Source organism: Gymnogyps californianus, chromosome 13, assembly GCF_018139145.2.
Source record: "Gymnogyps californianus isolate 813 chromosome 13, ASM1813914v2, whole genome shotgun sequence".
Taxonomy (NCBI): Eukaryota; Metazoa; Chordata; class Aves; order Accipitriformes; family Cathartidae; genus Gymnogyps; species Gymnogyps californianus.
The window spans coordinates 19,122,747-19,137,077 of record NC_059483.1 but is presented as its reverse complement, the minus strand read 5'-3'; the positions used below and the strand labels follow the sequence as shown (position 1 = coordinate 19,137,077).

The 14,331-nt window shown below is 43.0% G+C and overlaps 1 protein-coding gene across 2 annotated transcripts in view; it reads right to left on the bottom strand.

The window, feature by feature from the left end:
• The window catches only part of LOC127021571 (high mobility group protein HMGI-C-like), a 31,082-nt gene extending 20,216 nt beyond the window's left edge, over window positions 1-10,866 (bottom strand). For both annotated transcript variants that reach the window (XM_050904711.1, XM_050904710.1), the window contains exon 1: window positions 10,668-10,866. The gene's annotated coding sequence lies outside the window, so the exon portion shown is untranslated. The remainder of the gene's footprint in view (window positions 1-10,667) is intronic.
• Between the last annotated feature and the right edge of the window lie 3,465 nt (window positions 10,867-14,331).

Sequence of the window (14,331 nt, the reverse complement as noted above, 5' to 3'; positions counted from 1 at the left end):
CTTGTACCACTGCCCTGCTTACTAAAAATAAGGCCAGTTTCCAAACATGAAATGAATGATCTGAATAAAGGGGACAGATCATTTCACGGACTTCCCTCTTTACAAATGCTAGAAAGAATCATGCTGACCCTGTTTTATGAAAGAAAAAAAAACAAACCAAAAAAAACCCCCAAATGGGTAGCCCCAGGAAGGCTTGTGATGACAAAGTGGTTATTAATCTGAGTGCAAAATGCGCTCGGGGCATTTACTATAAGCCACAAATAAAAATGGGAAGCTGACTTCAGTTGAGCATAAACGTATTTAGAAAGGAGATGTTGCATGGCTCTAAGTTAGGTATTCTATATTAATTATGTGGACAACCGTTAAAGTATTTTGCAAAGGAGAATGCAGACTTTTCATATGACTGACTTGGTATATTTAAGACACATATATTGGGGTTTTTGGCACATCACCATTAGCAAAGCCAGAGAATTAAAATATCTCAATCTGTACCTGTACAAAACCCATTACAGTATCTTAGAGACAAAGTCTGAGACTCTTCTTTATGTCAAGTAGTAAACTGCTTACAGTGACAGTACAATTGAATAAACTGAAGACTAATTTTTTTTTTTCCTCAGAGCCATCCATAGAAAAGATTTGCAATCACTTGAGTTCCTCAGTAATTTCTGAAAATGTCAGTAAGGCACCTAAATCACTTACCACAGTCTAGAAAATATCAGTCTCAACCTTATTAACACAGGAATGATGATCTCCTGGTTAAAAGATGTACATGGGGGCTCTGGAAATACGTCCAGTTCTTGGGGCTGCCACGTGCTTCCTCTGTCACCTCAGGAAAGTCACCTTTTCTTTGTACTCAGTTTCCCACATGTAAAGTGGGGATAACACACAAAACAGGTAACATCTTGCTTATTTAGGCAATATTTTCTTTGGGAATAGATAAATTTCCCACCATGTAATTACACAGGTCTCAGGCAAAGTGGCTCAAGACTTTATTTGGAGCTCCTAACTACTAATAAAATCAACATGAAATGTTAAGAAGAGCCTTTGACCACCCCTGCAACAATGTCTAATCCAAAAATCATAAAAATATTGTATTAATTCAAGTACCTGAAAATTATTATCTATTAATCTAAATGCTTAAGTATATCTAGCTAATCTATCAAAAATCCTCCTGCATACACACTACTGTATCATATGGAAATTCACAAACTTTTTTCATTTTTTAATGAAAAATATTTTAATTTTTTAATTTTAATATCACTAGAGACAAAGTTGCACGCATGCATGCTGTACAAACATAGCGTAGTCATGACGACTAGGTCAGAACTTGAGTTGTTATGCTTTGTATGAAATGAAGAAATCTGCATTTCATACAAATGCTTCCTAGCAATGAAATATTAAACTTGATTCTACAGCACTAAACCAGAGATGGGTGACTGTCCACAAGTGCTACAGAACATTATTAATACTGTAGAAATTAAACTTCTAGTTAGGAAATGTCAGATATAAAATTGGCACATGGAGTCCTATTTAATCTTTATTGAGCATATATTGGAGGATAGTGTCTTTAATTTAATATCCACACTTCATAATTTCATTAGCATTTAAGGCCAAGAGAAATGATTCAATCATTCTGTATATAAATGACTGTCATTTCATCGTTATCCTTGGACTGAGCCCAAAACTTTTATACTTGACTGAAGCATCGGTCCCAGAAAATCATGTGTTCTTGATTTAAAGACATCGGGGGATGGAGAATATACCACTACCCTTGGACATGTGTTCCAGTGGTTAAGCCCCTTTAGAAAGGGTGCCTAATTTACAATTTGATTCGTGTGCTTTCAGATTGCAGGTGCTGGTTCTTATCGTACTTTTCTCAGATAAGCACCCAGCCTACCTATTCCCTACCTCCCCTGCTCAGCGATACTTCTACACTGTTATCAAGTCCACTCACACTATTCTTCTAAAAAATTAGACTGAGCTCCTTAAGTCTCACACTGTAAAGCTTTAAAAAAAAAAAAAAAGGTTTTTTTTCCATTTTTGTGCCCCTCTCCTCATCTTCAAATATTAATACCTTTTAAGAAGAGGGGTACCAAAGCAGCATGCCCTACTTCAGTAGCTGCCTTGACCCCCATTAAACCAGAGGTAAAGTTAATTCCTCTTTTCCACTCCTGTGGTTTAACAGCCAAGGATCATAGGAGCCCTTTAAGAACACAAAACGATTTTTTCTACAGCATTCCCATTCATTTCACAAGCTGTCCCTTCCATCCAGTAAACATTGCTGTTTCTTTTTACCCTTTTGGCCAGTTCTTTACTGCTCTGTGCAACCCTTTTTCAGAAGGTAAAATTATCTGTTCCCTCCTGGACTTTACAACGGCAGTCCTTACCACACCATTTAACTGCTTTACAAACATGAATTAACTGATGTGTCCATTGCCACTCTATGGTGTGCTAATAGTCATGTATTTTGCGAGGAAGGGGAATTAAGATCAGTATCTTAGATATCAATATCTAGGTAAGATGTCGCCAGCAAAACAGTTTTACCACATGCTAATTCCATCCAGCTAGGTACGTGAGGATACCATCAAAGCTTCCCTTGAGCAGACTGGTAGATCTGGTCCCTGTTCCCTCTACGCCTGCATTCAAATCCCAGGATTTCTTCCCCTGGGCAGCCTCAATGCCAAGAGGCGAGCTCTGAAAGACAAAGATTTGAGCTGCCTGTTTTCAGTGTACATCAAACCAGCAGAGTGCTGTGCTAAACAGAGACCTGGCTCCTGGTTGTCAGGTGCAGAACAGGACTGCCTGGACATTGTCTATCCTGCTTCTGTCCCCAGAGCACCTCGGAGAAGCTGCTATGGAGAAGAGTAGTTTTTGGTCAAGGGCTGAAGCCTGTTCACGATTGCACCTTCTGATGAAATTTCTCTTTTGGAGGTCACATGAAGGAGGAACAAGCATGAGCTGGACCGATCAGCAGAAAAACAGCAGCAGCCAAATCTAGAGGACAGGAGTTCTTCAAATCCCCTCTCCTTAGGTTGGGGAGGGGAATCAAATTAGCAAGGTTTCCACTCTTGAGTGACTTGCTAAGATATTTATGTCCTGAGAGGGTTTTGTGTGTTTGCAGCAAGACAGCAAGACTTGCCCTACACAAGGGCTAGCTTGTGCCTGCAAGATAGTTACTAGTTTCCTTTAGGAAACATCCAGATTTTACCACAATGCAGTGCAAGTCTCTGCCTGCATTCCTATTCCTTATCTTCACTCTTCCAGAAACTAGACTGGTCACTGTGGTATAGCGTGATATTTGTAGGCTAACACCAACTGTAGATTCATTTGTGTATAATCCCTTTCTGTTAGACAGGTGTATATAAAGAGTTTCATTCACTGCTATCCTGATCTTGTCAGAACCTCTCATGTGCACAAACCTGTATCTCGTAAGTGTAATGAAAGCTAGTTTCACAGTAATTGTTCTATACATGCTTATTATTCAGGCTGTATTAATGAATATTTTAACTGGAGATTAGGCTGAGGTGTGATTTCCACAAGATAAGAAATAGATTTGCCATGCTCTATTTTATCATTGTAATGGAAGTGTGCCCCGTAATACTATATTTCTTAATTCTTTCATATTATGCTCAACAACAATTCAAACTCTCTGGATTATGCAGGGTTACAAAATCTCACTTTGAGAAAGTTGCAGACTTGCTGGAAGGCCTTCAAAAATCAGAGGCTTAGAAAACATGGCCTGTGAGGAAAGATTGAGGAACTGGGTTGTTAAACCTAGAGATAGGAGAACAGAAAGGACACGATAATGGCTTTCAAATACAAAGAATAGTGCAGCATCTAGGAAAGTAATAACGTGCGGATAGGATAAAAAGTCAGTTTAAATGCAGAAGGGAAAGTTAGGTTGAACATTAAGGAAAGTCTAATGACTTAATGGTCAGGACAGCAAGGCACTGGAATAAGCTATGAGTTTGTGGAGCCTCTGCCCATGGAGAAGCTAAAAATGGGTCACACACATGTACTAGGATTGGCATGGATGGTGACAAGGCTCCCCCTAGAAATGAAGTGTGTTTGGCAACTTCTGGGGCTGCCTCCCAGCTCTCTTTTCTATGACATGAAGTTTCTAACTAGGCCGCGGTTAAGTATGTTCATGCAGAACAGTATCTATCAAAAGGCCAAAATAGCTGATTCATAGGGACTAGAATTAATTTCTACTTGTTCTCCATGGCTGCAAAATCGCCTGAACTGGCTGGGTATTACTTAGAGTCTTTGCAATCCAGCTGGTCCTACCGCTACAAAGCTTGTGATTCACATGGGGGAAGCTAAAGGATATTTCACTATTTCAGGCCCAAAATGCTGTCAATTAATTACCAGAGGTGTTAGAATTTGGCTCTTGCAATGGGAAGGATGAATCCTGGTAAAGCAACACCATCAACACTATCAGCTGATAAGAAGGCTGACCCTTTTCTACCTTTATAGCCGGAGACAGTCACTGTTCCTGACAATGTGCAGACAAGGAAGGTGGGACAACTGAGAATGAGAAGTGAAGAGGGAACAGCTTTGCTGCAGGCAAGAAAGGTGCAGCTAGAATTAGAAAAAGCTCACACCTTGCTTGATAAAGCCATGTGGAGACATTGTGAACGATGGCCTGGAGATGGCCTTGAAGGACCTTTGTAACACAAAATGAACCTTCCACCAGCAGATAGCTGAGTATGAATGAGGACTAGATCCCAACGGGAAAGTAAAGGCTGGATAATTCTCATCTGTGACCAGAGGCAACCAAGAGCATCAGCAGAGGGACCCATGGCAAGCAGTCCATATCAGAGGACTACCCCCTAAGATGCAGAGCAGGAAGCCTATGGCTGGGGAGCACAGATTGGCAGGCATAGCAAGCAGCATCCCAAATACTGGGGGGTAGGTGTACATATGGAGGAAGATGTATGTTTCTGTGGGAGACAGCTCAGGCGCACAATTATCCCTTAGGTTGCCATCCAAAGGGGCAGCACAGCAGCACCACATAAAGGTGGAGTGTTTAAAGGAAATGCAGTAGCTCATCGTGAAGTGATACTTACAGCTACCCAAAGATGCTTTGCTGGCAAGAGGATTTTACTAGCATCCCAGCTGGAAGGTCTGAATTTCTGTAAGAGAGATACAGTGTAAGACAGACAAACCTGTCTCTCCTCCACGTCTGAATAGGGCCATTCTGAAGATTGAAACATACACCTCAGGAAGGCTCCTGTAGTGATTGTGTCCTTCTTCCAATGTTCCTGTAGAAAGTTATCAGGTAGACCAAAGGCTGGTGTGTCGCAGCAAGAGGATCAGAGGTGTGTCGCAGACACTATGTCAAGTAGATTCATGCTAAAGGAGCAACAATGGCAGTGCATACCATGCTCCCTTCCCTGATTTTGCAGTGTGCAAAAGCATCTGCAGTGTGCAAAATCATCTGCAGCTTCAAGATACCATTACTTGAATCCTTCTAGGTCTTAAAAGAGTGAAAGGAAGAAGCTCACATATACTTCTAAATGCTACCAAATTTCTTATGATCAGGCTGAAGAGCTCATGAAGTCAGGCTATTTTGGAAAGATGTCTGCAAAGAACCAATAAGCATACTGATGGATTAGCTGCAGAGGCCAGTGCCAGGCTTACAGCACAGGTACAGCCTACAGGCTACGCCTGTGGCAAGGTGGCTGCTGCTTACTGTTGTTCTCTTTTCCATTCAATCTTACAACAAACAACTAAGCTTCAGAAGGAAGTGTTCCCTTCCCCAGATCAGAACCAAACCAAATTAGCCACAGACTTAATATTTAAGGACCTAGAGCTAAAAGGCATTGAAAAGCAAGCACTAAGGTGTAAGACCTGCTTAGTAAAGCCAAATGACCAGGTTATGAGGATGCCAGGACAGGGGACTAAGACGACTGTAGTCTCAGTATTAGCACTGTGGGGTGCAGAATGCATGCTGTAATAGAGGAGTGATCACACTACAGCCCCGGTATCACTGGCACAGGTACGAGAAAGCACAGCCCTAAGTCCCTGAACTTGTGTTGTCCATGCCTGAGACAATTTGCAACAGACTGTTTGGAGAAAATTACAGGGCACAGTATATTATCTATATGTGTCCCGTTCTTATCCCTTTATTTCACTATCCCGTGAGGAAAGACACAATGTTAACACACAACTGGAAAAGAACACGTTTTGCGTTACCTTTGTCAAAAGGCTATTGGGAGAGAGAAGGGAAGGAAAAAGAATATATAAGCAAAATATAAGTGCCTGAAGTGTCGCTCCTGCTCCTTTACCAGGCACAACCCAAATCCTGGGGAGAAATCAGGAATGCCTCCATTAACTTCAAAGAGATGCTCTTTTAAACCTTCTGTGAAAAGGATGACATTTTTTGTGTCACCACACAGTGGCACTCTCCCCACACATTTCCCAGAGGTAAATCTGCAGGGTTTTTTTCCCCCATTACCAAGATACCTATGAGCATAAATGCCACTGAGCAGACAGGGTTTTCAGAAACCACCAGTAACTGAAACGCAGACAACTTGGAACCAGCAGAGATGGTCAAACACCTGCTTTGACAGCACAAGTATTAGCTGATTACAAGTTGTTAGAAACCAAACACTAGGAAAATCTGATTTAAAAATTGCCAGTAAATCTATTCTTAGGATCCTTGTTTTGCTTCCTCCTACCCTCCTCTCTGCACACTTCACTTGCACTTCACTCCCTTGCACTTCAACATTGTGGCTTCACCATTTTGAGATCTCAGGTACTTCATGTCACTTCTGTCTTCCATAACTCTGGCAGCACCACTCTAAACTCTGGCAAATCATTTATTCTCCATGGCTTCCCCAGAGGAAAAGCCCCAAGGACTCCCAAGCAAATACACATCCACCAAAACACCTCTCTGCTAGACACACTTCACATGTGGATTTATTCAAGGTGAGAACGATGGTGTGTTGATAGGACTGTGGCAGAGAAACAGGACTAGGTAAGGGGAAGTGATGGAAAAGTAGGGATGAGTTGGAAAAGAGCCATTCACACAGGCTTTCCTGATAAATGTTGATTTCTCTCCTTAAGTGCTAGATGTCCAGGGATGAACACAAGTCTTAATCTTTATGACCTAAACATTACACACACCTTGCACAGAGACAAGGTATCAGAGCTGATGTCTGTAATGATGCACATAAAGAGGAAGCCTACATGATGTAAAAAGCCTTGCTCAGCCCTCCTAACTGACCTTTGGATGGGGCCATGTGCTATTGCAGGTGGGAGCCAGCCTGCTGGTGATAAAATATCTGTCTACCCCAACACTTTCGCTGAGTTCTTTAAGCCACAGGTTGATGGTTTGGGATTTGCAGATAGCAACTCAGGTGTATTAAGCCTCCAGTAAGACAGACTACGGCTGAATATGCAGGTGCTCTGAAGCACACTGTGAGCCCTGCCCTTTCCAGCCTCCCCCTTCTCACTTTCCCACTTACCCAGCTCTTATGAAAGGTCTTGTGCTGTGATGACAGAGATGACAAAGGTGAGTCTATAAGTAATGGTGAAAACATGGCAATAAAGCATGTAACACCTTCAAAGTACAAAGGGAAGAGGGGTCTCCAGAAAGGGTCCTATCAATTTCCAGCTATTTCTGATTAGTCTCCACCTTTGCAGATGCCAGTTCAGATGAGCTAGGCTAGCTGCCAGTTACCCAAGCAGAAGAATCCCAGATGCCTACAGAGATCAAAAGGATTATCACGCATGTATGGCATAAATACCAGTGACAGTGATTCATCTGGGTGAGGAAACTCCCTCCACAGCCAAACCTCTATTTGGAGGCTGGGCCAAAATAGTGACTCCATCAATTATCACACAGGATTTTACCTAGGGGAACTTTGTCTTCCCTTTTCAGGAAAGAAACTCAGATAGGAGAGCAGTATTCCTTAGGAGAGGCGATTCCATTGTACATGAGAAAAATCACCCTAGAACATAAGAGGTAAGAACATTCATGATGGTTCAGGCCAAGGTTTTCTTTGGAAAACCCTTGTTCTTGCACAGGGGAAAACAATAAACAGTCAGTCCCTATCCATGCTCTTCCATCTTTGCTATAGTTCTCAGTCATGTCTCCTCCAAGCTGAAGACAACTTCTCATTCAATCCTGTACAGAAGACATTCTTGGGATTTTCCCATGTCTAGTATACTCCTTGAGGATGAAGAAAACAGAACCACATGTTGTCTTCAAGGTGAAAGCACGCCAGGCTTTTTTTAATTAAAAAACCCAAACAAAAAACCCCGAAAACAACACTAAACCCAAACACACACACACACACACTCAGAACAGTTCAACAGTGTTTTCTGGTTTGTTCTTTATTCCTTTATTCCTTTCTTAACTTCTAGCATTTGATTTGTCTTTCTGCTAAGCTTGACCTGATGCTTTCACGGAGCTAGCTAACATAACCCCAAGATCTTGCTTTGCAGTGGTATGGTCAACTCAAAGCCCATGATTTTATATGCACAGCAAGCAACGTTTTTCTCTGCATGCCTCATTTCACATTTATTCACATGAAATTTCATCCAGCATTTTACTGGCCAGCCATTGAGTCTCACAGGGTTTTTCAACAATACTTCACTGTTGACCATCGTCTTTGCTGTCTTGAATAACTTAATCAGCAAAGTTTGAAGTCTCACTGTTCTCCCTATTTTCAATGGTCATTCCTGAATATGTTCAACATTACAGATCCCAGAAGGATGGCAACATCCTTCCATTGGGATAACTTTTCTCCCATTTTCTCCTCCCTTGTTTCTTATCTCTTTGCCAATTATTTATACATCTCAGGACCTTCTCTCCTAGGCAATGCCTGCTCAGGTTCCCAATAAGGTATTTTGTAAAAGAACTTTGCCAGAAGTCTTTTAGAAGTCTTATAGAAATCTAGTATCAGCTGTTTCACTCTTATCTACATGCTTTTCAAAGAACTCCCAAGAGGTTTGCAAGACAAACCTCTTGCCTTTACAGAAATCACACTGACTTTTCCAAAACTGATTGTGTTTCTCTCATTGTCAAATATATTTTTTTCTATTACAGCTTTTACTAGTTTATGTACTACAGATGCCAGGCTTACAAGCCTTTAGTTTCCTGGATCCTCCCAAAACCTGTTTTTTAAAGATTGATGTTGTATTTACCCACCCTCCATGCTTCAGGTGCCAAGAAATTTTTAAGAGAAATGTTACACACTGCCTTTGGCAATACAGCTATTTCATCCTTGAGTTCCTCAGACCTCAGGTGAAACCTTCCAGTCCCAGCAATTTGTTAGCGTTCAAGGCTGCTCAAATGTTGGATCCTGGATCCAAATCACAAATCTGTTTTGCCAGCATTTTATGTTCTGTGACAGAGTGGGGGAGCAAGAAGGTGCTATCAACACCCTCACCAAGCAGCCAGGTGAAAGAGCTCAGAATGAAAGGAGGGCTAGTGAGAGGTGGGTATAAAGCCTCATAAACATCCTCCTACACAAACCCCTCTCACATACCCTCTGTAGGAGGGTGGACCTTATTACAAATGTATCAATGATCACTGTACTCAAGAAGTAACAGTGAAACTAAATGACATTTCCCCAGTACCAATCCATACCAAGGCCTCACGCTCCCACCATCGCAGAGCAGTAGCAGTCACAAAAGGGATATGTTTTCAAGTAGTTTAATTGTCCATCCATTTGGCTAAATGAAGCATTTCACTAAGTGGGTGGTTATCTTGGAACAGATGCATATCACTCAGGTTAACCCTTCTAGCCTGATGTCCTGGTTTCAGCTGGGATAGAGTTGATTTTCTTCCTAGTACCTGGTATAGTGTTATGTTTTGGACTTAGTATGAGAATAACGTTGATAACACGCTGATGTTTTTAGCTGTTGCTAAGTAGTGTTTATACCAAGTCAAGGATTGTTCAGCTTCTCATGCCCAGCCAGCAAGAAAGCTGGAGGGGCACAAGAAGTTGGGAGGGGACACCGCCAGGACAGCTGACCCAAACTGACCAAAGGAATATTCCGTACCATATGACATCATGCCCAGTATATAAACTGGGGGGACTTGGCCAGGAGGGGCAGATCACTGCTCGGGAACTAACTGGGCATCTGTTGCCGAGTGGTGAGCAATTGCATGGTGCATCACTTGCTTTGTATATTCTAATTCTATTAGTCTTTTTTTTTTTTCTTCTTCCTTTCTGTCCTATTAAACTGTCCTTATCTCAACCTACAAGTTCGTTTTTTTTTTTTCCAATTCTCTCCCCCACCCCACTGGGTGGAGGGAGTGAGGAAGCGGCTGTGCGGTGCCGGCTGGGGTGAAACCATGACACCTGATCAAAATCATGTCAGACAGCAGAGCCCTGGTGTGGTCTTTGCCAACCACCACACCGACACACTAAGACAAATGGACAAACAGAGCACATTTTAAAAAAAGAAAAGGAAGATGACAGAGGTTGTGTTTATGAAGCCTTCACGTTATGAAGGGCTGAAAGAGGTGTCACTTCACTGTAGAAATGCAGATGGGAAGATGACTTCTACTTGCACACCAAGATGGGTGGGGCAGAAGTTGTGATGACACAGAGCTTTACGTGCCTTCCTTATCCCTCCATCACCCCCAGATATAGCCACTATCAGCACAGCTAGCACCATAGTCAAATGGTACAAAGACAGATAGTTACCTTTAAGCAGACATTTCATAAACAGGATGTGAAAGAAGGTAAAAAAAAATAGTCTCACTGTATGGCACTCCACTTCTGTGAGTGGGATTTCCTGGTAGACCAACAACAAAACAGCTGGCACCCCCAGCTCTACCGATCCCCCGGGGAGCATACAGCTGCTAGAGGTCCAAGTCCTTGTTTCACACCCCAAGAGTTCCAAGATGAGTCTCCTGGGTTGCAGAGAACAAGCAGCAGGGAAGGGCACGCACCAACTGCAGGGCATCTGCAAAGGGATGCACAATAGGCATTAACTCACACCTCAAAACAGATGTTGCTTTTTTGTTGTACTCATGAGTGTTGCAAATTTGGGTGCCAAAAGATGGCTGCAATTAGAGTATTTACAGCATGACTGAAAACCCAGTAAAACCTCCAGACAGCATGAGGTTTTTTTCCATCTCAGATTGTAGGCTAGAAAACTTCAGCAACGCACCCGGGGGCTTGAAAAGGAACAGACTTGAGAAGCTGCAATGTCCGATAAGATAGTCCAGAGACCTGGGCTCGATGGTTTACTCTGCCATCTGTCCACAGTATTCATGCAGGCTGCTGGCTTTGCTCAGTCACAGGTCTCCAATGTTTGGTGCCATGCCACCCCGAGAGAAGGAGGTCTCTCATGCTGCAGGAGGTGTCTGCATCCAGCTACTCTACTTCCATGCCCCTGTAAGATTTCTCCATATCCCATCCCTATCCTCATTCCTGGTATATTTTAGGAATTCTCTGCAAACCTTTTGCACACCAGGAGTTCTGGGAATTATTCATTCTTCCAAAGGAGTCTATTTGCCCCATTTCCTTTCTCTGACACATGCACTTCACATGTATCCCCTTATTCCTTTGTCTAACCACACTTTGTTCTCTCCATGTTTCTTTACCAGGGCTTTCGTTTTCTCTCTTACCAAGGACTTTGCATGCCCTGCATTTCATTTTTTTTCATCTCACTGCCAGGATCACAACTGCTTCCTATGCTGAGAAGGCTAGACCTCTTTTCCCTCTTCTGATCTTAAACAAAATCAGTGGCTTTCTGTCCAGAAATCAGTCCTGAATATTACAGCTGGTCAGATGCAGCATCCACTGGTAGCTTGTCACAGACAGGCATCATCTTACTCTTTCACCTTGTTCCTTTAATGGCCAGATCAAAAACACTAACTGTTACAGAAATGAAAATAAAGTATCTATCTGGGCTCCTCAGGATGTATTCATTAACCTGGTGCTAGGTTTGTCAGGGATTTCAATGGCTTGGAGCTCGAGATATAGGCTTTGAATTTTGATAGCAGTGGTGCCGCTTCAATCAAGGTAGAATTCAGATTCCACAGATACCAAAAATGTTCATTAAGAAGAAAAGGGAACTAAAAAAAATAATTCTGCAGAAAAATCAATCTATTTTGAAACACATCTCTGTTTTGAAACATTGTCTCAGCCAAAGCAGGAAATGGAGTCTTCAGTCCATTATCCAGCTTCAGACCGTGCTATCCCAGTAAGAAAGGAGAGGCCGAGGCATGAAGCAGAAGGGCGCATGTAAGCTTGAAGTGCCCATGGATTGGTTGCAATACAGTGCTGAAATTAAGTAGTTCTGGTTTTGGAAAGTATTGTGCTAGCAACAAGATTGAATAAAAGAAACTAGTTTTGCAGACTTTGCTGACTGTTTTGCAGACTGCTTGAAAGTTGAGGAAAGCAGGCAAACATGCCTCTCAAAGCAATCTGTTTTTCTTATAATTATCTCCTGTTCCCAGAGAGTTTCCTCTGGGTTTATTAGAAAGCTAGTAGCATCTGGCTCTTTGGAATCAAGTTCATCTCTTACTTCTGCAGTATTTACTTGGCTAATCACCACAGCTATGAAAGCCTGATGTCTAGTATTCTGCAGGCCACCAGGAGACAGGAATGCCTTGCTTCAAGTAGTCTAGCCAGAGAGGTGATCAAAACAGGAAGGGGCAGAACAGACCTGACAGGCAGCAGGCATGCATGTGGGAGCCCATCTAAAATTTCAAACTCTTTTCTAAAGGAAATCAGATGGAGATCGGGCTTGGTATTCATCTGCAGGGGAACAATTGGCTTTTCTTATCTGGACCTCCATTCCTATAGCACACCTGTGACGTGATATCCTCCTCCTCATCTGTGTCTCATTCCAGATCCAAGACCTCCTCCCTCCTGCACAATGCTGCACCATCCCACCTTCTCTCACTGCTCCTACCTGTGCCCACAGAGCCACGGCACAGGCACTTGCTGCGACTCCTCATTATAGCTCAGAATTTTCCATTGCCCTCTGCAGCCCTCATGGTTATTATACTCTCATCGCCTGGGCAAGTGAACTCAATCTTCACTTTTCTGATTTTCTATTGTCTGTTTATTAGATGGACCCTTTGTGAACTCAGCAGTTCACACTCTCCTGTGGTGCCAAGTGTAAAATTAATATTGACTAAAAAATCTGGGCCCTTCTTTCTGGCTAGAGAGGAGACATTTCGAATTAATGGGAATGTTAGAGTGTTTCACACCCACTGTCATCTTTATGAAACCTCCAACTCTTGCAGTTCATTTCTAATTGCAGGCATTAACTCTTAATGGGCCTTGTCTGTTCTGGGTGGGTGGGTGCCTCCCTCAGCCAGCCCACTGCCCAAATGTGCTGGGCTGGCTGAGCATGTCCAGGACTTACTGGGTCTCCTCGCAGGCAGCCAGCAGAGGTGGTGGTGTATCAAACAGCTACCTGGTTCTTCTAACTCCTTCACACAGCTGTCAGGCAGGCAAAGCCATAGGCTCTTCCTCTTTAAAGATGTCCTGACAATGTAAGGCAGGTGAAGGGTGTTTGGCTGAGAGCTCTGCTGGCACCAGAAGGGACACAGCCCAAGCACTACTTTCTACCATGCTGCTGGTGAGCTCCCAGGTTGAGCTGGCAGATATGCCTCAGAGCAGGGAGATCATTCTGTCTCCATGGCCTCAATTCAGCTCTCTGGCTGAGAGGTGACTAGCAGTGACTGAGGGGACAATTACTGCCAACTGTGGTAACTACTACTGTGAGGGGGTAAATGGCCTATTTGGTTTACAGCTGAGACCACCAACTTTTTTGCTAAATATCACCAAATAGCCCCTAAAGAGACAGTATTAACTTTTGCTAGCTCAGAAATTACTGAGAGATAAATCCTCTATCAGCTGAGCACAGGCTGCGACCTTGGTGGGGACATCCACGCCAAAAAGTTCAGTTCCTGGGTCTCTCTCCAGACATTGCTCTGTTTCCAGAGAATTGCCAGTATTTTCTAACTGGCATCACTGACCCAGCACCACTACAAAGCTCAGGAGACAAGACTGCTTAAGTTAGGCATCTCATCGCTCTTGTACATTTTGAGCGCTTGTAACACTGCCACTGCTGTAAAATGCCACCTCTGGTATGGTGTACACACCCACATACAGAGCAAGACACTGAAGAATTGAGTCTTTCAGTGCTCTTCCCTACAGTATGCACACATGCTAATGTTAGATTTCTTTTAGAGCAACCCTCAGTCCATCTGGCCTTACACAGGAGTGGAACAACTACTGGGACAGTGTATGCTACTTGAAAAACAAGCACTGTGTCCTGTACCTGCAAACTGCTGAGCACTGCAAACCACGAGAGACTGCAGCCAGGTCAGAGGAGTAGTGGGGA